General features: G+C 41.7%; 1 protein-coding gene across 2 annotated transcripts in view; it reads right to left on the bottom strand.

Annotated features, from left to right (window-relative positions):
• Nucleotides 1–27,644, bottom strand: part of fhit (fragile histidine triad diadenosine triphosphatase) — a 439,268-nt gene that overhangs the window by 381,480 nt on the left and 30,144 nt on the right. For both annotated transcript variants that reach the window (XM_031277239.2, XM_031277238.2), the window contains one exon: nucleotides 16,871–16,957. The gene's annotated coding sequence lies outside the window, so the exon portion shown is untranslated. The remainder of the gene's footprint in view (nucleotides 1–16,870; nucleotides 16,958–27,644) is intronic.

Below are 27,644 nucleotides of genomic sequence, written 5' to 3'. Positions count from 1 at the left end.
TAAATATGCATGCAACATGTAAGGCTATGAAATCACGGAGAACTTCACCTTAGATCTAATGTCTCATCGGATCCAATGCAGAAGATAAATATTACATCTATCTGCTACCACTGCCATCCCCCTGTGTTACTCATTAGCTTTACCAGAAGAGCTATCACACACACATCCCACCATGCCTTCATACAACATCACTAACTGCATGACTGCATCCCATTTACCCCGAAGGCACACCAATAGTTGTGTGCTTCTTGTCGTTCTCTGGTGGCTAACGGCTTGGTGGAGAAGGTACATGAATAACAAGGGAAAAAAGACATTTCTTTGATTCGATTTAAGGATATTCTTAAATTAAAAGACATAACAACTGTCTCATACTGACAATTTCAGATTTGTAGTTTGTTAGTTTTATGTTCTGCACTAAGAATGTCTTGTTCTAACAGGCCGGCTGCATTGCACGCGTAACGTACGCCGAGAGGACGTTCCAAAACTACGCTTCCACTATAATCAATGAAACTGGCTACACTGGACACGAGAGCAGCGCGTAGTGGTGCGTATGCTCCGTGGAGATCCGCTCTACAAGCATCAAAATAGGACAGTCATCTATTTATATTTTTTACGCGAGGTGTCTATATTTCTTTTAAATTAAATTAAATTACCGATATACACTAAACGACTTAATGACTGTCAACGAGTGTATTGGCAGTTTCATTTTGAGAGTTTCTGTTTTTATTTCTTGTTTCCCTCCTCTGATAACAGCTGACAGTAGACTGACGTTTCACAGCACTGTGCCAGCTCCAAAAAAATGAAGGAACAACAACAATCCTAAAGCAAAAGCTCAGCGTCTCGCCAGTGACTCACACAATCCTACACCGTGTGTGCGCAGCAGGTGTAGCTGGTTAAAAGATACATTCTGAGGCACGGTCTGCATATGTTTCGCGTTCAATGTAGCCAAAGCGTAAGAATTGAAGTATTAGAAACAATGAATGAAGTGGTCTATCTGGCAAATGGATAACCAAAAATGTATTTTGATCTAATGCAAGTCACTTGTGTTAAAAAACAAAACAAACAACAAAAACGTCTATTGATTTTGGAGTGATAGCTGCTTCCAATGCTGTGGTTAAAATTCTAGTTATTTATTTATTTATTTTTTTATTTGACTAATTTAGTGAAACTAGTACACTGCCCGTTCAAAAGATGCCTGTTCGGAGCGGGCCGATTGCTTGGCCTGTGGTATGCTGCGGAATTTTCGAGAACCGCTCATCACCTATACACTCACACTGGCTTTGAGCGACCGGAGATGTTTTTTTGTTAACAGGTTAACAGGTTTTTCCCTCACCTCTTTCTCTAAACTCATTTTTGGTGAAGCTTAAATTGCACAATACAACAACATGCAGAATTAACATAGCCACGGCTGATAGAAAACCTGCAGCAACACTTATGATTCCAATCAGTCAATCACTCGACAGTCTGTGGCTGAATAAATGTAACCGGTCTCTACACGAGGACAATATAGATTATCTGGGGTTAAAATAAATAACATTTATATACAGCTTCTTTTTTTTTTTTTTTTTAAACGTGTTTTTTTAAACATTGATTCATCCATCAGTCTAAAAAAAAAATATATATATATATATATATATATATATATATATATATATATATATATATATATATATATATATATATATTTTTTTTTTATTTTTTTTTTTCCCAAATACTAAGAGCTACAGAAAGCCATGTCATACTGTATGTATTGCTGTTATTGTGTGTCATGTAATCTGATTTGGGATGAGTCAGTTAGATTACATGCCATGAAAATAAATATTCATACTTTCATTCGTTCGCTCACTTTAATAACAACAACGATCCCAATCTGATTTCTGTGCAGTAATGCAATCTTCACTGTGCCTGATTCTTACCATTACTGGCACCCAGAGCTGCTCGTATACAACACAAAGGCCTTCTACTCTGACGGATTTCATCGCCATGTCCATGGCTCAAGCACCTGGGACCAATTATTTAACAATACATTATATAAATATTGCATTGACCCTAAACACTTAGAATAAACCATCAGTTAAGTAACTAACCTAAAATGGCCTAATCCCACCTGCCAACAGTGTCTTGCATCCAACTCAGTAGGATAAAAAAAAACATTAGCACACCAATGATTTATTTAATGTATGAATTTGAGACAAATGAAATACAATATAATAAAAAAATTCATGCCAAAAGCATAACACTGAAATGTTTTCAGCTATCACTTTGGAATGTGGTTGGAGATTTTCCATGGGGGTCTGGTTTTATGGATTTCTCCATAGCCCCTTGCATTAAATCTTCCTGAGGCAAAGCTTCTCTTTAGTAGCAAACCATATAGTCTTCTGATTTAACTTAAGTGATGCACAAGTATGTCCTTGACAATATTACAAGGATGGGGGATGCTCTCTCAGTAAGAAAATCCAATCAGAGGGGCTTCTGTTGAAATTATGCAGCAATGGTGACCGTACGAGTTACAGTCCATATTCATCAATTCTGTTTTCAGAAGTTACATTTTGGGCCAAATGTAATTATACATCCAGTATACCCAGATTATATTGTATTTTTTGGTTATGTATCCAACACTACACTACGTTCCACAGGCAATGTTTTTTTACCTAGTCACTCCTTTTATTTTCACCCACAGAATCAAACTGTGACGAGGATTAATGAATTAAAATGCTTCAAATTAAGTTCTTGTTAAATAGCTTCCAAGACATCCTTTCTGATGGGGGAATCTGACCATTTATTTGTTACCTTGTGAAACAGACAGTCCAACATTCACACACACTTCATGCTTGCACACGTCATTCTTGAATAAATAAATAAAATAAACATTCTCTGATGTCAGCTTGTTGAATGTGAATATTTTCGAGTTCCTTCACTCCTCTGTAGCAGTGAACTGAATATCTTTGAGTTGTAGACAAAACAAGACATTTGAGGACGTCATCTTGGGCTTTGGGAAACACTGAACCATATTTTTCAGCATTTTCTGACGTTTAACAGACAAAACAACTAATCCAATAATCAAGAAAAATTATCGACAGATTAATCGAAAATTAAAATAATCGTTAGCTGCAGCCCTATAGTAAACCATAGAAGACAAAGGGATAACTGTATTATATGCACTGCATTTGGAAAACAAAGTATCATGGTTCATAGTAGATCCTGGGGGTTCATCCAGAACAAAATCTCATGGAGAAATATTCTTCTAAAACCAGCACATATTCTGTGATAATAAGTGACCAGCGTATAGCAGAGAGACCAATCCATCTATCTAATACTGCTCATCCTGTGCAGCGTGAGAGCCTACCCCAGCTGACATTGGGCGAGAGGCTAAGTTTACCCTGGACTGGTTGCAAGCCTATCACAGGACCAACACAGACAGACTACATTCACTATCACATTCAATCCTATACTAGTGCAACTTTCCAAAGAGTTTCCAAGTGACCAGACCTGCATGTCTTGGGCAAAACATTCTCACTCCCAAGTGACCCAAAAAGCGATGCTTGGTCAGGTGCCTTTGGAGTTTGCGATGCAAATGTCTCCTTTAGCGTCATATTTAGATGCGCTTGATCGGGATCATTGGCGTAATTTTTTTGACACTGTGGGTCGGGACTCTTAGAGTCACTTTTTGACGCTCTGGGGAGGGACGTACGTTTATCTGACATGCGGCACAAGAACAAGACAGGTTTAGGAAAAGATGGTGGTTGGGGTTACAAAATGTATGTTTCAGCGACACGCGGGGCGGTACAAGAACGGGACACGAACCCCGGTCTCCTGGGTGAAAGTCTGAAACTGTCATGTTTGACCCATCCACCACCACAACCAACTTCCTTTCATACTACGTCATCTTACAGCACCGCGGTCCAGCTGCTGCTCTGCCCGGTGCGTTCCATACAGACGCTAAAGGGTGATTTTTGAGTTGGTATCTGACGCCGAGAGCCACTGACTGAAGCGTCAGTATGTGACAAGTTGGGAGTGAGAACGGGTTGTCTTGGGAGGAAACTAAAGCGGACAATGAGAGAACATGCAAACTCCACCCAAAGAGAACGCCTGGTGGATTTGAACCCAGAACAGTGCCACAGACTGAGCCGCTGTGCTGTAACAAATGCTTGTGTTTAATTATAAGAGCATAATGATCAGCAAAGAAGCTGATAGTCATTATGCTCTCTGTCCCGCAGGGACACATTTATGGAATCAACTGAATGACAGAATAATTCAAGGGCTGGAGGAAAATATGTATTGTAAATCAATGAAGCACTTTAATTTGAGAATTTTAGAACAGAAAGGGTTGCGTGAAATTTTGACCAAAGTCAGCCTGGATCAAAATTCTGACATTGTCAGAAATTAAGACTTCATTTTCAAACCGACATCTACATACCAACCAATCACAATATAGCACGAGATGACACAGAATACACTTCATATATGACATAACATAGATGTGCTTTCATAAATTCTCTTTTCTAATCATAATCATAGTGCTACGATTCACAAGGCATCACACAATCGGACATGTCAAAACGCTGACCAGCCTGATACACATTAAGCCAAAGATTACATTAGACCCAGCCTACTCTCGCCTACTAGTGACATGTAATGGACCCGTAAAACTGCCGTTATGGCAATACTTTTACAAAAACATTCTAAAGAGCACTTAATCCTACTGTCAGAAGAATTCATTACATTTTCATGAAAAATAATATCGCGCTTAATAAGCCTCAGGGGAAATTAAGAGTTCTACTAGGCTACATGATATAGCTAAGGCCTCATATTTAATGAGTGAGGCGATAGTTTAAACTGTAAGTCACTGCATTAACAATGACAAGAGATGCGTCTGTGATGGGATCTGTCTGGTTTAGCTTAGCAGGCGATTGATTGATCGGTCACATTGTTTGTTCGTTTCAGAGCAATTAGTCTATATCCACGATGTTCCACTTCCGGTATCGTTCCGGTGCCGCTGGAAATTCAGCTGGATGTCCTTCTTTTCGGCTGGATGTCCGTTACCTTCCTCTTTCTTTGTGTCGGCGTTCTAAACTCCGGTGGATTTCTGCGGACTATGGTTAACTGCTCCTTAGATCTCTGCAGGGTAAATCCAGACATCTAGCTAGACTATCCATCCAATCTGAGTTTTCTGCTGCATGGCTAAAACAACTTTTGAACGTATACGTTCCACCAAAACAAGTTCCTTCCCGAGGCCTTTTTGCAGAGGTACCTTTGCTCCGTCCGGCGCATAGCGCTGCCCATGACAATTATGATTGGTTTAAAGGAATGCAAATAAACCAGAGCACGTTTTTCTCCCATCCCAAAATGCTGTGTGGACTAGCCAGACCGTCCTCTGCAGCGCTGTGGAGGAAGGTCTGGCAATGCGAGACTACAAAGCAATTGATCAGAGCGGCGTGTCTCAAAGCCCAAGCAGTCACGCTTTACAAATTTACCTCAATAGAGTCTGCATCAAGTTGAAGTTAGTTGAGTTCATACATCAGCTGGACTTGTTTTTGAGTGGGGGATGGGACAGCTCTTACCAACGCACAACCTAATAAAATAGAGACGATTTATGTGACTTTTTCCTTAACTTTCAAAGTAAAATGACTGTGGTTTTGAATGACTGCATATGGAATATAAACATGGTGAGAAAAATAAAAGCCAAGTGAGAACACAAATCTATGGCGATTGCAGTGCTGAATTTGAAGCCAAAACAGGACTACAGCTATAAATTCAATATTAAACTGAACTGCAACACCTACATTCTGGATTTCTCATTCTGTGTGGTAAATGTAATTCCTTAATGAGTTCTCTACAACAACAGGATGGTGTAGGCTGGACCTTCCTCTGAGGCCACTCTGTTGCCAGCCTTTTTTCTCCCCAAACAAACTTAAAAACGCCTCTGCTTGGATGAACAGATGGTGATGGATCCACCAGCCTAGACGATAAGTTCAATGGGTGAACATCAAAACAGATGGAAATCTGACAGAGATGGCCGCATCATCATCCCAGGGAGCTCTCATTAAAAAGTAATTGAGAATAACATATAGAAGCAGACACTGCAGATCAGTGAGGCTACCACCCTCATACTAGCTGCTGAATGTGGCCAACAATGAGTAATGCACAGTAATATTCTACTATTATTTAGAATATGCCAATATTCTGAATTTGATACAGGTCATGTAAACAGTTAGGATATTCTCAATAATGCCTTTTTCCAAATATAGCATTTTCTGAGACATGTGGGATATTCCGGTATTATTCAGGTGTTAGAGGCATTCTTTGGACACATATACATCACGTTTAGAATATCCGCCTCTGTCAGGGTTTTACTGCAGTTTGTGACAATTTACGGCCGCTTGGCTGTGTATGGCTTACAGTCAGCTCTGTGCGTTGCTATGGTTACTGTACACAAACCAACCAGCCAACAGTTTGCAGGGCTGCAGACCCGATAAGATGGAGAAACACAGCTACTTTTAAACATTATCAAAGACTTGGATATCAACAGGTTTTTGGATATGCGCACACATCGCTATGCCGACGTTTTCAAGAAGGTTGTTGAAGGAATGAAAGAGGGATGCTGTGTTTGCACGGTCCAACAAGTCCACCACTGGTGAAAAACTAAAAAAACTAAAAAAAAATTTGAACGGTTGCCTGCGCAATATTCACTTTCATTAGCCATGTAAACAGCTTAGTTGGAATATTGTCTGTTTTAGAATAAGGGCAAAAGCTGGAATATTTTGTGCATGTAAACAAAGTCAATGCAAGACAGGTAGGATTTTAAATTTGGGGTTTAGCTGAAATCCTTTAAAAACAGCTCTCTGTTATGTGGGTCATAAACATTATGTAAATCATATGCTATTGCTTTCACAGTCACCATTTCAACCCAACTGAACACCTATGACAGGTTTTAGACCAGCTTAGAAACACACAGCGCACAGCAAAACACCAGCCACCATTGAGCCCATTCTTTTTTCATAAATATTACAATATCAACTTGTGGCAACTAAAGTATGATTAACATTTCTATGACTCGGTTTAGCAAGCTCAAAGCCCTGGGTTTAGGTCCTCCTACTTTCCTTAACCTAAGCATGACCTCCGTATTTGTATTCTAAATGTAACTCCCTGCAGGTCACTGAATGCGAACATCAGTCCAAGCTCCCATTTCATTCTCAAACCACCTTACCCACCACCTCCCTACAACTTCTGTGCAGTACGAGAACATGGCATTTTATTGACTGGGAACAAAGTTTCAGTAATACAGGCCGCAATAATGTTTCTTCCAAATAGGGTTATGTAAATCCATTGTGTAGTATGTAATAGGTCTGCACAATTAATCTCAATTTTAACGAAATCGTATGGACTATAGTGCAACATCCAAATGGCAGTGGGGGGGTCAATATCTGTTAAAGGAAAAATATTTGTCAAACCATTCTGAATGAAGCATTGTGGTGCTGCAGAGATGTCCAGGCCTACAAATCCTATCCTACAGACTAAAGAAAAGTTTTTGTTTGGTACAGATCGTCACAAAAATCAACACTACAATCATTACCTCATTAGCGGAGGACACGGCAGTTAGGCCTGAATCCTCAACTCCAGTCTGGCGGTCTAGGAGGAGCTTCTGTAGTATTCATATGTGCGAGCACAAGCAATCTCTGTTGTAAAATCCTAGACAAAACCTGAGTGAGCAGTCCCAGGATTAGTTATGCCTAAAGCCTACTACACACCGAGCCGATAATCGGCCGTCGGACAGTCTGGCGAGGTCAGTGACTCGAGTCTGTTCGGTGTGTTCCGTGCCGCCGTCCATCCGAGGGGCCGCCGTCCTTCATTTTGGCCGATTTGACATACAATCGGCGGGGCGGGCACTGCCGGCAGTCGGACTCAAATGACCCATCTGATTGGTAGAGTGCTAACCTGGAAACGGGGAGCAGAATGAGCGTGACTAGAGTCTCTCAAAATCTGACGGAAATCTTTTAAACTGACCTGTGTTGATCTGAAATGAAGACAGATTCAGCAACTGCATGGCCTATTTCTCGCTTAAAATGTTTTCAGAAATACATTTCGGTGAACTATTTTAGTACAATATGAGATCGTATTCTGAACAAGCCACCATGACAGTCTGTCTTTGAAGAAGAGAAACCAGACCCACATAACGCGCTCGTCCAATCAGCTGCCGGTTTTCATTTTTGGGCGACAATACAGATTAGCGCCGCCTGCTGTTATGGAGATGTATTACGTCTCGTCACTTTGGTGTGTTCCAAGGCACTTTTTTGACCAACTCGGGTAGACTGATCAGTCCAACTGCCTTTTCTGCCGAGGGTCAGCCATCTGGTCTGTGTGTCTGGACCTTTAGTCTATATCCACGTTTTATTTCCGGGATTGTTTAGGGGCCGCCGGAAGTTCCGCCGGATGTCCCTAATTCTCTGCCCGATGTCCATCACTTTCCTCTTTCTTTGTGTTGGCATTCTAAACTCTGGTGGATGTATGAGGACTATGGTTAACTGCTCCTCAGATCTCAGCAGGGTAAATCCAGACAGCTAGCTAGACTCTCTGTCCAATCTGAGTTTTCTGTTGCACGACTAAAACAACATTTGAACTTACACGTTCCACCAAAACGAGCTCCTTCCCGAGGCTATTTTGCTTAGCACTGCCCAAGACAATTGTAATTGGTTTAAATAAATGCCAATAAACCAGAGAACGTTTTTTTTTTCTTCCATTCCAGAATGCTGTGTGGACTAGCCAGATCCTCCTCCGCAGCGCCGTAACAGTAATGTTTAGGGGACAGGGTTGAAGCCACCATACCACTGGCATCTTGACATACTCCACCATGTCAGGTCGTAAGTAAAGAAGCATAAATTCTGCTGGAATCCGGATCACAGTTACCTTACCTTGACAACTAGTTCTGACTGTATGATGCGACCAGTGTGTAGTACAGTGGTCACATGATGTAGCTGGCAGTTTTTGCACCTCGGACAGCACTAAGATTTTCTTTATTTCAATTACATCCAATACAGTGGTTTTAACAGCCTATTTGCTGCATATCAAAGCAACTTTAGTAGTATCACTAGTTGTTGATTTTGGTCAACGTCCTTGGGTCTTTCCAAAGATCATCACTGGTAAGGCGGCGTTCACATTGCCTGCGTCGGCCGTCTGACGGTCCGGCAAAAACGCAGATCTTTCCATTCATTTTGAATGGTGGTAGTGCGGTTAGGCTGCAGCACAAAGTTGAGACCGACTCAGCTTTTGGAGAAAAGCAACCCCACGTCGCACTGCGGTGGCCAATCATGTAACCGGAGATCAGACTTATGTCAGTGTGTTTTGAGCTGTGGTTTGAGGCGGTGTGAGAGTCCCGTACAAGAAACATTAAACATCACTGCGTTGAACTGCCCGGGAGGTTGTGTAATAGCTGAATGTTTCCTGCAACAAAAAAGCACTCGCTATGTCTCGCTTATCTCTTTTCATCTCTCTCCTGTGAAATGAAGCTGCCTTCAAGTGCAGGCGGGGACGTCAAAATCTATAAACGATCTGACCGAAGACAGTAATTGTGAAATATAAAGTCTACTTGTGCTTTGTTGGGCGGTTTAAGAACACAACAGCGCGTCGCACAAATGGGCCGTTTCATTGACACTGCCCCAACCCGACCCGCCCCACCACCCTGCGGAAAATCGCCAGATCAGTTTTCTTGGTGTGAATGCCCACTAGGGCTACAGGCCTCCTGGGCTTGGAGAAATAGGTTTAATTCTATATTTCCATGCTTCTACCAAAGAGGTTGAACCTTGTGATTCCTGTGTAGTGAACAATGATGTAAACACTACAGCAGAGGAAATGGTCTCTCTTGAATCTTGAACTGAGACACAACAAAAGCAAAGCTGAATGTGTGTTAAGAGTGCAGCAGGTTAAGTTTGATGGGTCTTCTCCAGCCGTGAGGAATACTTGAATTTCTGTTGCAGAAAAAAAAGCGCTTCATACCCAGCATTAAGTGCAGCTACCATAAAGGCTTTACCAAACTCCAACTAAATGAGAGAATACATTTTAACTTGAAAATGGTAATTTCAATAATTACACTTTAATACCTGTAAGATGTATCGGCATTTTACATAATGACTGAGCATTTTAACTTTTTTTTTTTTCATAACCGGTGTCTTTAAGCAGTGCTAAAGTCTGTTTGTAATGACAAGCAGATGGTAAGAGCCCTGTCTTTAGAAATCCATTTGCCATAATGGCACTCTGAATGTAGAAATTACCTGCCATGCAGTTGTCAAGGTTTGTGGACTGAGTGGTAGGATAACAATTCCCCAATGGCAGATCTAAAACTTTTCCATTTCATTAAAACTCTGAATTAAAAACTGACAGACAATTCAACCATTACCAAACAATGGCTGCAAGAATTTCTATAGAATGCTCTTTAGTCTTCAGCAGAGTGCTTTCTGACACAAAGGCTCTCTTTGGAATTCAGTGTGAACACCTGTTTTGGAAATGCATCATCCATGCGAGTTTTCTTTTTGCTTTTCCTGTGAAATCTGATATACTGTCATGCTTATGCTCATGAAGGCAAAGCTGTCCATCCATCCATCTTCGTCCGCTTATCCGGTATCGGGTCGCGGGGGTAGCAGCTCCAGCAGGGGACCCCACACTTCCCTTTCCCAAGCCACATTAACCAGCTCCGACTGGGGGATCCCGAGGCGTTCCCATGCCAGGTTGGAGATATAATCCCTCCACCTAGTCCTGGGTCTTCCCCGAGGCCTCCTCCCAGCTGGACGTGCCTGGAACACCTCCATAGGGAGGCGCCCAGGGGGCATCCTTACCAGATGCCCGAACCACCTCCACTGGCTCCTTTCGACGCGAAGGAGCAGCGGCTCTACTCCGAGCTCCTCACGGATGACGGAGCTTCTCACCCTATCTCTAAGGGAGAAAGCTGTCCATTTGTAACTAAATAATTGTGTCAGGGGTCTTGTCGTTAGCTCCTAGAAAAGTCATCAACGTACAATCGCTGTTTTTTTTTTTTTTAACTTTATAATCTTTATTTCTTTGACCACAAGTAGTAAAACAGTACTGAATTGTCTCATCCATAAAGTGGACCCAGCTCGTCCCTGAACATTGCTTATGATGTGTGACGGACGGGTTATTTGTTAACAAGTTGGCAAGGACTAAACTGTGCATTTGGCGGGGTGTTTTACCATAAAAAATGTCAAGTAATGCAGCACACTTTTCAGCCACAACTTGATACAAAACAAACTGGGCCGTTAAAAAATTATTTATTGCAAAAGGCAGTGTGGCAGTTTAACTGTGAACTTTTCCAAATTGTGATTTCTCAGTGATACAATATTTTGTGATATTACCTCTCAAATAAGAGAGCTTGTTTTGTCATTTTGTCTAATTAATTTGGTGCCTGTGATGCGGCTGGCTCTCAGGTGTAATAATACTCCATCACTGGTTTCATGTTGGGTTAAACATGCTGAAGCTCTTCTGCAGTATTAAGCTGGAGCTGCCTCACATATCCGTTGGTTACGTTATGCGTCCGCAAAGTGCGATACACACAAAACCAACATATTTCCGTAACAGCTTATGAGCCATTATTGAGAATGTGAATCACCATCATATACACTTCCATCGTAATGTTCTAAACCCTTATATAGTCTAAACTTTCAACATTTTAGGCGCCTAGCCAAAACATCTTATTTATTGCAGATTTATGACTAGAAAAAAAACACCGTACTAAGCTGAATTTTTAGATAATGTTCAGGTTCCAAGCTTTCAGAGGATGAATACTTCATTTTTATGTGGCCTATACTGTTGACCTTTTTTTAATGGTAAAACACCCCGCCAAATTCACAACGAATGACCGGACCATCACACATCAAAAGGCATTGTTCAGGGAAGAACTGGGTCCATTTAGATGAGACAATTTCAGTAACGCCTGAGGATTGAGTCTGGATATCCCTTCAAATACTGGGGAATTTCTACTCCTGCATCACCGAGAGTATCCTGACGGGGAACATCACTGCCTGGTATGGAAACAGCACCAAACAGGAGTGCAGGGCCCTGCAGAAAGTTGTTTGTTCAGCTGAACATACAATAGGTGGCAATACAATAGGCAATAGTCCTACCCTGTCTAAAGGTTATTTACAGCAGTCGCTGCAGGAAAAGAGGTAGGAGAATCATTAAAGATCCAAATCACCCGGGTAACAACCTCTTCTCTCTGTGGGTCGGGTACAAGGTACCGGATAGACCAGGAGGAGCTTCGACACTCAGGCATCTAGGATCCTTAGTCTGGCATATCTCCACAGTGCTGTGTCAGCGCTGGAGTATGGTCTGGCTACACCACCTATCTATTCTGGGATAGGGGAAAAACGCTCTGGCTTGTTTGTATTTCTTTAAACCACGCAGCGCTCTGTACCCAACTGACAAACACTTCCTCGGCTTAGAATTACGATAGGAACCGCAAAAAATAAAACTACCTTGCCGTCCTCTCCACCCGACAGAACACACTTTATTGGCTTAGAATTATGGCAACAATTGCTAAACACACTACAAACTCACAGTCCTCTCTTCCAGATTTACAGCCCCCCTCTCTTGGCTTAAAATAACTCACCGTTTTTTTAGCTACGACTGCTGAACAGGCTACATGTTGTAAATAGCCGTGGCCCGCTTGCCTGGTCCTCCGGTAACGTTAGCTAGCAGTTAGCAGGGTTAGCATGGTGGCGTTAGCCAGGACCAGTCGGGATCACTTTACAGGCTGAATCTCAATTGTTTTTGCAAGTAACCAACCCGGGTACTCTAGCCATATAATTCAATGTGAGTACACGAATGTTGAAATGACATAAAATGCTCTTCCCTTGTAGCCGTGATAAATAAGCCTGTAGCTAATGCTTAGCCTACCTTTTCAGGGGGAAATCAGCCAACTCTGCATCATTTTGGGCTCTAAGCTGTCTCCATCTTTCAAATACATCTCCAATATTTACCCGGGGTTTGTCTCTGGTTACGCAACCATTTTCTTATAGGTCGGGTAGAATCTATTCATCTTTCATGGCTGTACTAACGTTACAGCTGTAGCGTGCTGGGTTTACAGTTTTACATGTATATGTACTGTATATCTGGCAACCCGGCCTGGCTGTCAAACTGGGCAGTTAATTACAACACACAGGCCAAAACACAAACAAAGTTTTTAAAAGAAAGAAATCTGAGATTAAAGTCAGAATTCTGATTTCAAACTCATCCTCTTCCGTATACTGAGGCACAAAGTCAGCCTGTGGTAAAAAAAAATGCTAATATTGATTGGTTTCCTCTGAAGTACATGAGCACAATAACAACGGTTATCATCTTACATCTCATCAAATGAACAGTAATTACACCTGTTCAGCTTCTTGCATTAAACATTTTGCTGGCACTCCAAATGCACCAATGCAATTAAGTGCTGACAAAATAGTGGGTTACACCGGGCTGCTTTTGAAGGGCCTCGTTCTGCCTCTCGGCTAAACAGCAATGCGAATGAGATGAATAATAAAGAGAAAGCAGCACTCAGATCCGGAGGGTTAGCGGCCCAGATGTAACTGGAAAAACTGAAAAAACTGAAAAACCAACAGCCAGATGTGCGGCGTTACCAGCCAACACAAACAGAGTGGAGACGCAGAGGATGGCAGCTCTAGTCAAACAGCTGGGGACTGGATAATGCTGTGCTGCAGGACAAGAAGTCCAGCCGGACGGCATAAGAAAACTGCACTCCTAAGAAGACGATTGGTATTCAACAAGAGCTGCACCGTCAGCCCCAGGATCAGGTCAGCATGTGAAAAGACCACAGTGCAGAGGAAGGAAGTAGTGTTCTTTTTAAATGTAGTTTTACTCAGTCACTGCAGGAAAAGAGGTAGGACATACTTCTGGAAATAAATCATTAGGGGGAGACCAAGGATAGTTGTAACACAGGTCAGTTGTAACACGTCCAATTTCTCCAATCAGGAACAAGTTTCGAATCAGCTGATTCACTATAAACATGTTAAGAATCAGCCCCCTGAAACAGACACTGCACATTTTAGAAAGAATTTTTTTTTTAATTTTAAAGCTTTAGTGTGTAACTTTGATATTAATGAACGTCTGTTACATTTAAGCCATTGCCAAATGAGTTGATACAAAGCTAATTAAGACCATCAGCTCCACACTACTCTCTCTGTATTTCTCAGTATGACTATGTTCAGAAGATTGTGTCAACCGATGAATTTCGCACGCAGAAACTCCAGTGAACCTAACCCTACCCTTCCTCTTCTGAAGAGTCCATCGTGTTTTTTTAATCCTTTGTGTCCTCCTTGGCTACTAGCAACTGTTTGGAGGAGGGGTGGTGGTGGTGCGGGATCACGGAAGGCTTGTATCATGTGGATGCAACAACAGTGTTGTTGTCATTACTTAGAATTCCTCATGGGGGCGACAGAAACTACGCACTATAGCTTTAAGGTAGGAAAGCTTTTTTTTAACCTAATTTATTTGTGGGATAGCAATGCCAGCTTTGTAGTTAAACTTAAACTCAAATCATGTTTATTGTGTGTCTATATGGATATCTTTCATGCAGGTTGTTATTGCTAATGTTTTAGCCATTAGCTGTAAATTAAGCTAGTTCATGGCAACAACGGTCCAGGTTATGTGTAATAAGAGTCTAGGTGAGAAAATGTTGTATTTATGTTTTTTCTTTAAAGTTAAAAGTCTTTGAAAAGAAAGACGGACGGAGGAGTGCCTCTCAACACTATCAAGTTTTTGTCATAATCCTAATTTAATGATGACCCATGGTATGGTACAACTAACCCGGACTGGGGTAAATTGCAACATTTTACTCCTTGTGTCTGAGCGTAAACCATGCATTTTCTGTTTGGGTTGCAGAGGTAGCAGCTACACCATTTATTAGCAGACACATGGAACTAGTTTTTGGTGTGGTCTGGTTTAAAAGAGCTCCAAGATACAGACAGAAATGTCAAAAATGTTAGTTATCCCCAGTATCCCCTATAGGACATTTTCAGTGACCCAGAAACCACTATATTTTTGAAGAAGTAGCATTTAAGATATGTTAGCTTGGTCTACGTTGACATAGACCATGGGAAGGAGCTCAAGAGGAGTGACTAGAACACCTGGGCTCCCTAACTTCCACCGAGGTGCCCATGAGCAAGATCCCTAACCTCCATCTGCTGCTCAGTGGCCAGCAGACCAGACTGTGGTTGCCCTGGGGCAGCAGCTTCCAGGTGTCAATGTGCACAAATGGGTGAATGTGAACACGCTGTGAGCACTGCTCTCAGTGAAGTTTTAGTTCTTACTTTTATTTATTTTATTTTATTTTATTTTAATAGACAGAAGTAGAGCTGTAACTAGTTTAAAAAAAGTCTTAAAAATAAATTTAAACTTTTTCCTCAGTGGCTTAGGCAATCAGGCTTGCAATACACTGGGGGAAACACTGTGATGGGTAGTATCTGAGGTTCCAGCCTTCACCCCAACACAATGGGGGTGAATGGAATTTTTTTTTTAAATGGAATATAATTTAAATTAACACAAATGTGTGTTTACAGAATCAGAATATAGAATCTGTATTTCTGCATAATCTACATTTTGACAGTGTACAAAATGACTATTTATTTGGTTAAAAAAAAGTAGTCCCAATGAAAACAGTCCACAGTGGCGGCAGAAAACTCCGACAGATATAGCCTCAGCCTGTACAAATAAAACCAAAGCTAAACTTATGGGCATGGTTAGATACTACTGAAGAGAGAGAGGCAAGAGAAGCTGTGATAAAAGGGTACAGTAGGAGTAGTGGAAGTATTTGCAGCGATGCACTAGAGAACCCTGCTGCCTTACGCTGTTACTAAGATACACAGCTTGGTAAAACAGCGCTGACACAAGGTGCACACTAACCTAAATGAGATTCATCCATACAAGCTGCTAAGTGCACAGAGACCACAGTAAGCATGGATACCTTCCAGTGCCATAGGTGTGTTTATGTACTGTATTAGCCAGCATATGGGACATCATTTTTAAATTAGATGCCATTACAGCCAACTGGCATAGACAGGACAGAGCGCAAACAGGCTTCCTAACATGACTATTACAGATGATCATTTGCATCTCCCTCCAATTTCACTCACTAGTGTTTAGTGGCACATAATCGAGGTCCTGCAGATAACGTCACTGCCTCTAACAGCAAGCCTGCCATACTGGCTTGCAGAATGCATTATAATTGGCCTGCTAGCAAACAGTATGGAGTAAATAAATTATTCCGACTGCTGAAGGAACGACTTTCACAAGATTGTTATAAAAAAAACAGTCCTATTCCAGAACGAACCGAGCCCCAACTTTTTTTGATTTTTGAATTCTTTATTTATTGCAAGACAGGAGGAAAAACATTAACAGAGCAACCAAAACGGTTACTACAGGACTAGTTGTTGTTCTGTGTGTCTCATATATATATATATATATATATATATATATATATACCCCCAAGTAAACTTCATGAGGGTAGAACTTACCACAAGGCTGTTCTGTTAGACTGCATCAGCTGCTGTGTGTACCTAATAAATTGCACTGCGGTTAACCGTATTTTAAAACCTGGGGCTCAGTGACAAAAGAACACTAAAATAATAATTTTCATCAAGATTTACTAGATAGCCCTCTTGTACTACCCGACAAACGCTCAATGTGTGCACAATGCTACACCAGCAGTGTGCAGCAGTTTGCACTGAAGGGAAGGATGTGAAAACATCTATTGTGTATTCTGTTTAATCTGTAATCAACTTTCTTACACCTCTTAAAAGAAAAAAAAACAGGACGGAAAATCAATGGCTCAGCCAATTTGGAGTGCACTTTATGCAGTAAACACACTTACCTTCAACCTCGCTGGCTTCCCACGGCCTTGCAGATGGATAATTATTAAACAGGATGGAGGCCTGAATGGAGTGAAGCAGTGCTCGGGCTGGGGGGGAAGAGGGAAAAGAAAATAACAAGACATGGTTAATTGCTGTAGGGTACGGAAGACTAATAAGACTTCTCTGTCACATTGTGATCAAACGCATGGGGGTCGTGAGCCGGGATGTTACACCGAATGATTAAGGATGAGGCCCGTGTGACAGCAGCGCTCTGGCAGGAAACTATTGACAACGAGAGCTGAGACACCCCCTTGACACATCCCAACAGGTATGTTCCACATGTAGCTCTGCTATGGAGTTAAATCAACCGCATACACATGATGGAATTGTATCCTACATGATATTATATTAAAGCTGCATTGATCAAAGGCAATGACTTGACTGAATGGAGCACAAGTCAAATCCAATACTGTATCACACATAGCTTGACAGCATCTTTTATATGTAACATGGAGTAGGTACCAGTGCTTAATTTGTAAAGTGATCCGGTGACTCAAAATGGGGGTTGGAGGTAACGGAACAAAAAAAAAAAAATTACACTGCCTATGTAGCTTCTCTGACAAGGGCAATGTTTATTTTAATTTCAGAACGTTCACTGCATGGGTACGAAATGTAATGTCTCCACATTCTTGATCGGAAACGATTTTTGCTTGTTTGGGATCCGACTGGCCAGCGTATTTGAAAAAGTTAAGCAAATTTTGTTGTCTTTTTGACATTTTTTCCCCTGAGTGAAACAAGGCTATAACAGCAATCTCAAGCAGCACAAGCGTATGTATCACTTGAAGTGCCTCCCCTCCCTCCGTCCCTCTCCCCTCTCTTACCCTGAAAATTCACCTCAAAACGAGAACGAAACACGAGATTTTTGTGGAACATCAATGGGGAATAAAGACTAACAAGACAGATAACAACATTGAACACTACACAAACAGTCATTTATTTTTTTCAGTTAGGCGATTCATTTTTCATAGTGACACAGGAGGTGCCGGATCCAATAAAAAAGGTTCCGGATCCAACGTCGGAGGTGCCGGCATGTTCCAGCTCAAATTAAGCCCTGGTAGGTACTATATATTTTCAAACTGGAAAATACTAGCATTATTGTGGAAAGTTGTGTGTAGGCCTGGGTATCGGTACTCGATGGGTATCGACCGGAAAAAAAACAGTACCAAGTAGTATGGAAACTCCTCCAGTCAAACAATACCTACCCATTCGATCCTTTTTGAATCAGATTATTTGTATGAGATCTAGAAAAATTTTTTTATTGGTATCAGCAGTGTTGTAGTACTCGAGATCGGTCATGGTCTCAAGACACTTTTTGAAGGTCTTGGTCTTTGTCTTGTCATCGACCGCATTTTTACTCGGCCTTGTTTCGGTCTCAGATAAAGAGGACTCAGGGTTTTATTTTAAGAAAGGTCAAGACCACAACTGCCTTTCGATTATTATTTTTAAAGATATAGTGCGTAGTTTCTGTCACCCCCATGAGGAATTCTAAGTAATGACAACAAAACTGTCGGTGATTGCGCATACCCCTCCTCCACGCAGTTGCTAATAGCCAAGGAGGACACAGAGGATTAAAAAAATATGATGGACTCTTCAGAAGAGGTAATCATCTTCACTTGAGTTTCTGCACGCGGAAGTCGCCGGATGACACTAGTTTCTGAACATAGCCATATTGCATACGTAATTGCATCCACGTTTCCTTCACTTGCTTCCCTTCCTCGCGTCTTAGTCCGTTCCACCGAGGACGTACAGGAGAGATGGAGGAAATTGTGCGGAATGAGGAAACAAGGAAATGTGTTTTTAGAGCTCCTTGATGATCCCTCCTCGATGCTTGCTCCTCTGTTCTCGGGGCAGAAATAAGAGCTTTGAGACAGCCTTCACCAAGGAGGGACAGACAACTTCCGGTTTAGCTGAGGCCCTAGAAGTCGAGGAGCTGTCAAATAAGGGTCATGAGATGCAGCCTTAGCTCCTCAGAGATCCCTCCTCAATCCTCCATCCTCGCTCCTCGAAGAGGGAATAAGATCTTTGAGACAGCCTCCAAGAAGGCGGACCAGAACAACATCTGGTTAAAGTGAGGAAATGTGAAAGAAGAGACTTAGGATAGTAGTAGATAGTAAACCAGGTCACCTTTGTCTATCATCAATCATTTATTACATCACTTTAGATGGCTTCAACTGCAATACTAGAAAAAACAACTTTCAATTAAAAAATATTGTTTTAGTTCCAGATTATAACATATCCCTACATTCCACACCTTTGTCTAGAGTCACTCGTTAGTGTCATGTCCATTAAAAATGAAAAAAAACATAAATGAATAAACTGCAGTGCTTGAGATTCACATGCCTAAATACCTTTAGAAATACACCAAGGCACTGCAGATGAAATATTTACTCTGCCCTACCTTAATGTTTCTTTAATTGACATTACATCAGGATGTATTTTTATTGTGTCAGGGGGGTGCACGGTAAAAGCTCTCTCAGCTCTGGATTCTGGAATATGACAATGATTGTTCCTCATGTTGTGAACCAAGGCGCACACAGCCGCATAAAAATAGCTGTGTACCTTGGTACACCAGGGATGCAAAAACATAATATTCTAACATTTACGTTAACAGACAAAAGCGGAGATGAAATGTGCTCAAAAAGTCAACTCACTGATCTGCGCGCTTGACAGCAAACTTACATAACGGCGTCATATTTATTTGGCACAGCAAAATTCCCACTGACTGTTTACATTTTGGATTTGCACACATTGATTAAAGTACATATTTCATACTTTGCAACCACTGAGGTGTTTTTATCTCACCAACAGCTGGTCCAAAAGACTATAGCAAGGCTCCTAAAACACTTATATAAGAGATTACATTTATATTGTTTGAATATAACACACCATGGTCTCTGCTGTATACATGTATATTGGTGAAATCCTGTTCTCACACTGCTCTGTTAGAAATCTGAGCTTCTCCCATACTTGTCTCCTTCCATCTGATAGAATGTTCTCTGGTTATACTCTCAGGGTTTCAGTCCTAGGTTGATCTGACAATGCCTGTTGTTACTGGCGTTACCAGCAAGCATGTTTTAATAGCACAGGTTCCAGAGTTCAGTTGGAAGTGAAGGTACATTTACTAGCTGTTCTGGAGCTGTTGGATTGTGATATAATCAGAAGCTGTAACTCAGCTACTGAAAAGACGATGTCGTGAGATGGTTTTCTAAACTGCCGTTTCTCAGATGTAATCCCGGAATTCCACCAGGCGCTGGCCGATGTTTTGTACCTACGTCTGCCGTGCGTCATACCACGCTGGGAGCGTTTCAAAAGCGGAGAGTTTTGCCTGCCCGACTTGCAGATTTTGTTGTTTTGGTAATTTTTCCTGGATATTTGTAGCCTTGAAATCTAGACGCACCCTAGCGGCAGCAAATGTAATTTGCAGCCAGGGTCAGTCTAGCAATTCTCCGTTAGCTTGCAAGCTGGAAAAACAAAATTCTGGTCAGGCCAATCACATCGTGTATAGAGTCGGTGAGCTTAATATAATGACGGCAGAGTTGCGACAGTTCTGCGTGTTTTCCCCGCAACTTGAAAACAAAGAAGATGGCTGCTGCTGCTGGCGAACAGCGGTCTTTCAAATTGGCTTTGGCCGCGACTCTGGAGGACTTGCCGACCGGATACGGCAAAAGTTTAATCTATCAACTAGCGTTGCTCTGGTTGGCTATGAGTGCAGAGGGAATTTGAAAGACAATCGTTTATCCTGCCCCTCGGATTGAGCCCTGCCAATGGTGAGTTCCCAGACCCAACATCTTGGTGTGGGTCTGGCTTGTCAGGCTAGGATATTTGTGCTTCTACCATAAAAGTAGTCTACATGGTTAAATGGTTTCTTCCATTTAGTCCAGTTACTGTATGAACGACATGGTTTAAACATGTGTGGCTGTGTTTTAGCTGTAAAATTGTTTAGTGATGCGATATACAGTCGGGAGTCTTCACAGGGTGTTTATTTTGAAAACTGACCGGATGCTTTAGACCTTCCACTCCGTCCCGGCCTGTTGAACTCCCCGCAGCTGCGTTAAAAATAGACCTGCTGCTTCTGGGACGCGCTGCGTTGCAGCTGCTGGAATCACAAGCAATGTCTTGGTGGCCATGATTGCTGGCGGCTGCGGCGCTGCAGGAACGCCTGGCCTGGTGGAATATAGCAGTAAGCCTTGATCATACTTCAGCATGGATGAAGACACCAACAGCTGTGGACTTGCAGCGGTGCTTCTACACATACTACAATCGGAGGTCTGCAAATGCAGACACGTTCCACACATGCACACTACAAAACATGATGCCGACCTCCTGACAGCAAGGAGAAGGATCCTTTGTGTGTTGCATTTGGCTGAACAACATATAAAGGTTTGAAAAGGAAAATGGTGTGTGTGACTGCTTAACGAGAATAGGCACATCCATTAACACTGCCATACATTTTGGTGGAACATTCGTGGACTTGGACATATGACAAAATTTACGTTACACAGACCCTCGCAGCTACGGATGGACTCTGGTCCTCATCTTTGTCTTTGATTGTCTGTACGGTTTAAAACAAAGTTACTTCTCCTTCAAACTCAATATCACTGGGGCTGTATTCAACCAAAGAAAGTCTTGGTTGTCTGCAATTCTACTTACTCTTCAACCAATCGATTGGTCATTGGGGAAAAACTTCAGCATTATCTCTATATTAACTAAATTGTCCACAGTGCACTGAGTGCACTCTACCTTGTAGCATTGTGTGTCCACCAAAGCATTTCTTCCTGAGGTCACTATACGTTTTAAATGCTTTAAAAATGGGAGCGCAGCATATTCACACGATGCTAGAAACAGCAGCAGCATGACGAGGTGTTAAGCGTCTATTCTGCCCCAGGCGCTGCACGTTTGGAATTTGTTTCTGGTCGCAGAGAGTTGAACAATGTAGAACTTTGGGTAAAAAGCTGAGCTTGTCACTGTCACTTTTCCCCAGCTGTCCAATCACAGTGGAGGAGGGGCCAACAAAGACCAACCGTCACATCCTACATGTACAAGTGCTGAACAACGAAAGGAGGAGAAATTAATACTGCTGGACCGTATATATGTGTACTCTCTACCTACAAGCTTCAGCCTTCCCTTCATCCAGAGCAAGACATTTTTACTTCCGCGGATATTCTGTATCATAGCAACTAGACCCAACAAAAGTGTCTCAGCTGGAAAAAACGCTGCGCCTCCAAAGCGCTCCTAGCTGGGTGTTTTCAAAACATCTGACATTTTCAGCTGGAAGAAATGCTTTGGTGGAGAGGCGGCCTTATGAAAGTAACACCAGCGATTGTCCAACCAATGAGAATTTGGTCGTACATGAGCATATCGACCAACCAATCGACCAACAAACCTGGAGATGTCAGCCCTAAATATCACAAGATTCTAGATATTATAGTTACTCGTAGTAAGTTAGTTAAAGTTGCTTCAGTATATGCGTAGGAAAAACTAATCGCCGATCATTCATTTCGATCTAATCCCCAATCGGCACAACCCTAGTAGCCCCCAATCTTTGAACACTATCTCCTTATCATTGCAATCCCTAGACTACCGTTATGCTTTCATGAAACAGTTGAAAACATTTTTATTCAGACAGGCTTTTGGTTAACCTGTCCAAATATAGCTAATCATTTTTCTTGACTCCGTTCTTATTTATCTGCTGCTGTGATTTTATTCTTGTCAGCCATGTGCTGTTTTGTTGCTGTCTTTTTTTTATTGCTTTTATTGTGTAATTGCTTTTTAAAATGGTAAGCACTTTGTGATTTTGTATCTGTGAAAGGTGCTGTAAAAATATGCCTTACTCACTTACTTGGCCAGAGAAAAAAACACGATAGGTGGAACTCAAATTAAAAATATTCTTTAGTTCGTTTCTATAAAAAAAAAATAATTTACCTCAGTAAAACAGTGTGTTTAACTGGGCTGTAAAAAGATTCACCAGTTGTTTTTCATCTGTTGCATTTCTGACAGGGAAGCTGCTCAAAGCGCTGCCCTCTGGTCAATATTTCTGCCATGCAAGAAAAGTCTGGGACATGTGTTATTAAAATACACGTGTTGTTACCACTAGTAACCACAGTGTTACCAAGTCAATCAGGAAGGAAATCTTAAAGATGATACATTTAGGAGGTGGAATTTAAGAAGGAAGTTTAAGCACGCTATAAATAAAGTTGACTTGACATCTTACTGTATATGAGACCAAAGCCCTTGAGCATCTATTTAGCCTCTTTTCCCTGGCTCTCTGTCGTGCTGTTAGAGGACAGTACCAGATTGGATTGGGACAGGAAATGCCCATTCATCACGACATCAGCTGCCCAGCAGGCAGGGCAAGCGAGCTGGCAGTGTCACTGATGGACTGGCAAAGGCCTGGTATTACTACAGCCCCCGGTCTCCCCACAGTCTCACTGATGAGCCCCTTGCCTGCCGTCAGCCCCTGCATTCCCTTTTCATTTATTTTCCTTTTCCAGGCAGAGACTCCCAGAGGTGACAGTGAGGCGTTGGGTGGTTGATAGCGAGAGTCATTAAAAGGGCTGATTAGAGTGACGGAAGGAGGACGCTCAGGGAGACAACAAGAATGTCCCTCAAGTCAGAGATGGCGAAGAATAACAAGACAGAGGTATACAATACAGACATATATCATGTTAGATCAGTCTTCAAGTTAACAGGGAAAGACTTTCTTTTTCGTCCTCAGTAACTTCAATTGGGGCAGAATCGCAGGGGAGGCAAGGTCACAAAAGTAGCAGAAACACTGTGCAGAGGCAAGTCGATGTGGTCAGCTGAGAGCTTTTCAAGGTAAAGCCAAGAGCAAGACCCTTAGGCCTACTTCTCCCAGTCACATAGAAACAATTGATATGTTTATATTTTCATGCAATTCCATTGTTCATACTTACACTTTAAGTAGTCAAAGACAAAAATACATTCAAGTAAAATGTTGAACGGTATGAGCCTGACAGAATCCAAAATGGTATACAATGAGAAAGCCAAACATATTTGTTGTTTTAATTATTTATATAAATGACAAAACCAGGGAATTATGAAAAATAATATGGTTCTGGAACAGCTGCACAGATGAAATGCCAGTGTAATGTCAGTATTATGTAGACAGCTACGTACGATTAATAACCTGCAGCATGTTTGGGGTGTATCATACGTTCGCAGTCTGTTCTCATGAACCATTCGAACACATAGCTGTTAAAAGTAATGCACTGTTTTTTATATGTATTCCACATTGCCATATGCGCCACATCGACTGTTGCTGTATAAGAACGCTGTGGACCGCCTATGGAGGAGGTCGGGTTGGTTCATTAAAAAAACACAGCGCTTTCAAGCTGGGGAGTGGAGTTTGTGTCCCAGCGAAAACAAAATACTTTCACCCAGGAAACGTGTGTGCGTTCCTCTGCACGATCTTTTTCCCAAATTTTACTCGTTAGTCGTTTTGGTGCCTAAACTTAACTGTCGTCGCCGCTTGACGCTCACTACTGCTCGGCTAAACTCAACTACCAACGGCCGCTGATATGACTGAGCTCTGTAGCCAGCATCACGTGACCAACCGGCGGTCACCTATTTCATAGGATATCATAGGAATTGGTGTGCATAAATTTCCGTACTATATCGTACAAACCAGTTTATGAGAATGCATTGATGTTCAGCCTGTTAAGTGTTGAACTTAAGCTTCAGATTTTTGTTGCAAAGGTCAGCCAATGCTCAGATTTGCTTCCATCCTTTAATTGATTTATCTATGTTTAATGAGAGCTCTACTGATGCCATAATTGGTTGATAAGGGCAAACTTTCAGGCCTACAAAAATGTTCAAACTATTTAAATTTCTTTTGCTTGACAAAAACCTGCAGTCAAATTCCTTGTATGTGTAAACACTTGGCCATTAAAGCTGATTCTGATACTGATGAGTGATTCAAGAAGCAAGCCCTGTAATTTCAACTTTGCTAGATCAATTCCCCATGGAGATCAAGAATGAATTGCCAAGCTTAACTTAAGATAAATGGACAATAAGTCCCAAAAAGTGCTGGGAGTAATGAACGGTCTGAAAATCTACAATGCCATGACTGCTGAACAAACTTTATCTGCTGATGAAGAGCATGTGATACGGTCAGAAGCTCCACAAAAAGAGTGTAAGTGGACCTTGAGTGGATATTGTTTTGCCAAGGTTTCTTAATGCCCCATGTAGGGCTGCACAATTAATCAAATTTTAATCACGATCACGATTTTGGCTTCCCACGATCAAATTCACATGATCGAGCAATATTTAAAATGCTTCATTCCATTCATAGAACGCTCTGTATCAAAGTTATTTTTTTTCCCAAGCTCAGTAAACCACTCTCTGATCACGTGCCTCCATGAGCCAATCAGAGTGGTTCCCTGCACCGCGCAGTTTAGTTTAGATGTAGACAGTCACAGAGGACAGAGTAACGTGAGGGAAATTCCACAACAGATAGCAGTCGGTCGTAAGTCGTCACAAGGTTTACCAGTTTACCAGTAAACGCAACATTTTGTCCCGTCTGTGTTGTTTTTCAGACAACAGCAGTGACCAGTGCTAGTTTGAGTCTTTTAGCTCATAGCTTTAGCGGCAGACTGTTGTACGTCCCGCTACACGCTCACACTACACCGTTTAGCGGTCAGTATTTTAGCCGCGTTTAATCCAGTTACTACTGTAGATAACGGTAGGCTAACGTTAGCTGCTGTGTAACGTGTTATTAGTGTTAACTAGCGTGACATGCAGCGATGTTTCGGTTGCCTATAATGTCTGTTTTGGAGCATCAGAGCGCAACGCAGACATTTAAGTGGGACCGCAATCTGTGTTGCTATTTTGTCCGGTAGATACTGGGCACCGGTGCCCTATTGGCACCAGATTTTAACATGCGTTAACGTGAACAGAAAATTGCGTTGCCTGTATCTTTTCACAGCAAACACGCATGTTTGGAAAGCGGTCGCACAACAGCTGAAATGGCATACTCCTTCATAGTATCCTTCAACAAAGGAGGAATGTAGCACAATATGGATGTATTGGCATGAATGTAGCACAGTATGGATGTATTGGCAGGAATGTAGCACAGTATGGATGTATTGGCAGGAATGTAGCACAATATGGATGTGAAAGCAGTTATAATTAGCCTATTTGACAATAAAATGTGTTTTGGTTAAAATCAACAAATAATCGTGATAATTAATCATCATCAATATATTGATCAAAATAATCGTGATTATCATTTTGGCCATAATTGTGCAGCCCTAGCCCCACGCAAATACCATATTCCAAATAGGATCGACACCAAGATGAGACACAAAATCATTATCACATAATTTTTTATGTGTTAATGATTTTGTGTCTCATCTTAGCATGGGTCACGGTTTTCTTTGGAAAAAAGAAAACAAAAACAACAATGCAACTTTGTTTTTTTTTTTTCAAGTCTGCAATAAATAATTCACTTTCCTGAACTTGAACTTCAGGTTTTAAGTGTTTTGGTTTTGTTAAAATGTCAGTCATCCATTAACACATATACATCAAATCATCTTCAATTTGATTTGACTCCCTTTTGAAATCTGCAAACATCTGTTCTTATTTCAGAAGCTGAATTAAGTTGGAGGCCAGCATATCCAGACAGGGTCAAGGCTGACATAACCTCAGTCTAATCAAGTCCAATGCACACAACCCCCAATTCCTCCTGAACACAGCAGCACTTAAATAACATCTACAACTTATATCATCTTGATTCACTTTCAATCAACAGCACGTTGTATGAAGACACCACATACGTACATTTAAGTATGACAGTGGGCGCTTGGCAACTAAATATACTACAGTGGTAATAATTCAGGATTTATTTGGTATTTATGGCACTGTTATGATAAATCAGGATGAAAGCATCTTGATTTTTCTTTTTCCCTTTGGCTTGAAGAAAACCAATTGAATTAGGAGAGCTGCCAGTTTCTGCACAATAGAATTATGTTACAGCAACATTGAGTGCTCTTCAAGAGTCCTCTTGGCAAAAAGACATTAAATGTATTTCCATATGACTGTACGTGCCCTTGGATTCAAGTCAAGTTTAATTATAATACAGTACCACATACAGTCCTCTGGCCCACAACAGTCCATGAACTAGCTTAAGCGCTCTAAGAAGACACGTAAAGAAAGTGAAATTGTTTCTTTACGTGTTGTTACTAACTGTTTTCGGCAGAAAATGACAGCATTGGTTGGAAGAACCAGTTTAAGGACCTGTCTACTCTAGTCTATGCCCTCGACGTTCCACTTCCGGGATTGTTCCGTTGCCGGCGGAAATTCTGCCGGATTTCACTCATTTAGCCTGTTGCCTTGGGCTTCCTTTGTGTTGCCATTCTAAACTCCGGTGGATTTATGGTTAACTGCTCCTCAGATCTCTGCAGGGTAAATCCAGACAGCTAGCTAGACTATCTGTCCAATCTGAGTTTTCCGTTGCACGACTAAAACAACTTTTGAACGGGCAAATGTTCCACCAAAACAAGTTCCTCCCTGAGGCTATATTGCAGAGGCACCATGGCTCCGTACAGCGCTTAGCGCCGGCCATGACAATGACGTGATTGGTTAAAAGAAAAGAAACGCCAATAAACTAGAGCACGTTTTTCTCCCATCGCGGAATGCTGTGTGGCCACGGTGGAGGAAGGTCTGGCAAAGCGAGACTAGTCTACTCTAACAAGCAACCTCTTGCAGTTATGAGAG

This window comes from Sander lucioperca, chromosome 6 (assembly GCF_008315115.2).
Source record: "Sander lucioperca isolate FBNREF2018 chromosome 6, SLUC_FBN_1.2, whole genome shotgun sequence".
Taxonomy (NCBI): Eukaryota; Metazoa; Chordata; class Actinopteri; order Perciformes; family Percidae; genus Sander; species Sander lucioperca.
This window is presented reverse-complemented; position numbering and strand designations above follow the sequence as displayed.